Source organism: Galeopterus variegatus, unplaced genomic scaffold (assembly GCF_000696425.1).
Source record: "Galeopterus variegatus unplaced genomic scaffold, G_variegatus-3.0.2 Scaffold9660, whole genome shotgun sequence".
NCBI classification, from domain to species: domain Eukaryota; kingdom Metazoa; phylum Chordata; class Mammalia; order Dermoptera; family Cynocephalidae; genus Galeopterus; species Galeopterus variegatus.
The window spans coordinates 8,483-11,180 of record NW_007735771.1 but is presented as its reverse complement, the minus strand read 5'-3'; positions in this window follow the sequence as shown (position 1 = coordinate 11,180).

Sequence of the window (2,698 nt, the reverse complement as noted above, 5' to 3'; positions counted from 1 at the left end):
CTTTTCTTTCTTTTCTCAGTCATTTTTTCTGACCATAGCCACCCTAACGGGTGAGGTGATATCTATTCTGTTTTTGTTTTGCATTCCCTCAATGATTACTAATATTAAATGTCTTTTCATGTGCTTATTGGCCATTGGTATGTGAACTTTGGGAAAATTCCTGTATAAATATTTTAGTCACTTTTTAATCAGGTATTTTTGCTGTTGTTTATAGTGTGAATTTATATGTTCAAGATATCTGTACTTACCAGAAATAGGACCTGTAAATATTTTCTCCCATTCCGTGAGCTGCCTTTTCATTCTATTGATAGTGTCCCTTGATGCACACATTTTTAAAAAATTTGATGAAGTTCAAAATGTCTATTTTTTCTTTTGTTGTCTGTGTTTTTAATATCATAACCAAGAAATCGTTGCTCAATCCACTGTTATGAAGCTTTCCTCTAATATGTTCTTAGAGTTTTATAGTTTAGGTCTTATCTTGAAGTCTTTGAATCACTTTGAGTTAATTATTATACATGGTATAAGTAAAGGGTCAAATGCCATTCTTTTGCATTGCAGGTCTGTCTAACCAAAGGTGGTCTCCTTTATATTCTAGAACCTAGGCTTTGTTATTAAACAAAACATGTCCAAATTACATGCATTACATGAACCGTAAACATTACATTTAGATCCATGCCTTTCCTTTTTTTTAAATCAACTGCTGTTTTCCTTATCAGTTTGAAATTTAATTTCTCTGTTGAACTTGGAAATACAAAAGTGATGCACTCCGAAACAAGTAATATGAAATAAGATCAAATTCATATAGTCTTAACTATGCACTGAAATTCAGTACCATTCAGTCATTCTGATNAAATTACATGCATTACATGAACCGTAAACATTACATTTAGATCCATGCCTTTCCTTTTTTTTAAATCAACTGCTGTTTTCCTTATCAGTTTGAAATTTAATTTCTCTGTTGAACTTGGAAATACAAAAGTGATGCACTCCGAAACAAGTAATATGAAATAAGATCAAATTCATATAGTCTTAACTATGCACTGAAATTCAGTACCATTCAGTCATTCTGATGAAAAATAAACCACAGTCAAACAAAATATTTAAATCCAACTGCATTACATTTTCTATAATTTTAATCATAAAAATTTACATTTTTGAGTTTACCTATCAAATAGACATTCCCAACACAATGAAATAGCTGGATATTGTTTTTAGTTCAACAAATTTAAAATAAATATGTGGTATTCTAAGTAGTTTTGTTGTCAATGTCACTTTTTGTAGTTCAATGAGTATTTTTACAAGAAAAGGATTACTTTGCAGTTTAAAACAAAACTGTGCATACGATTATACACATTTACATTTCATCATCTACCCAATACTATTTAGAGTACAAATAATTCCCCTCCTCGGACCTTCATAATCAAGGATTTCTCTTGGAGGAAGAGTAACTCCACTAGATCTTCTTCCAGTTACTCAGAAGTTAAAAAGTGGGTAGTGGAAGATCATTTCAGAAACATAGACTGTCCTAACAGGAACATTTTGCCCTCCGAATGGAGGAAATGTAGCTACCTGAGGCCATCACTTCTACTATGTGTTCCCCAAAAGTTAGAAACTTTAATGATTCTGCTTTATGGACTAATCTTATTTGAGTGCATCTCCAGGGAGAACAATTCAGGACTTGGGGATATCACTATAAGGTAGTGTTAAATACAGAAGCAAAATACGGGAATGAGTGGTGTTACGGCATTCAGTTTTCTAATCGTCGGTGTTTTACAATACTCATTTTGTTTTTAGCATGTCAGATGAAAAACCAGGCCTGTATTCTGCAATTATTTGAAACATTTTATTTGGTTATTTTGCTTTTAAATACATTTACACTGAAAACAATCTTTCCATATTATCTGGACAGCAGAAATGAAGGGAAGAAAAAGACATACAATTAAAGGTAACAGAAATTGCCCTTGATAAATGCTGGCAAGCATGCGAAGGAAAAGGAACTCTCCTACACCATTGGTGGAACTATAAAATGGTGCAGCCTTTATGGGAAAATGGTATGGCGGTTCCTCAAATAATTACCAATACATCTACCAAATGATCCAGCCATTCCACTCCTGGGTATATAGCCAGAGGAATGGAAGTCATCACATCATAGGGATGCCTATACTCCCATGTTTATTGCAATGCAATACTCGGAGAGTTGGAAACAGCCTAAATGCACATCATCAGATGAGTGGATAAGGAAAATGTGGTATATCTACACAATGGAATACTACTCTGCTATAAAAAATAAATGAAATACTACCATTCACAGCAACATGGATGGACTTAGAGAAAGTTATATTAAGTGAATTAAGCCAGGCAAAGAAAGAGAAATCCTGCATGTTCACACTTATTTTGGGGTGGGGGGAGCTGATAAAATAAATAAACATAAAAACAAATAAATGGCATGGGGGAGAAGACACAACAATCACAATTCCTTGAACTTGTTAAGACACGTGAACAAGTGAACAGATCCGATGTTGATGGGTGGGGAGAGAGAGAGGGCAGAAAAGGAGGAATTGGTAAAGGGACACAAAAATCAACTACATTATATATTGACAATTTTTTTAAAAAAATGTATACTCAAAAAAATTAGATGTTGATACTTTGTCTATCTTGGTTGTTTTCTGCATTAAATTTGATTTTTCAAAATATTGCA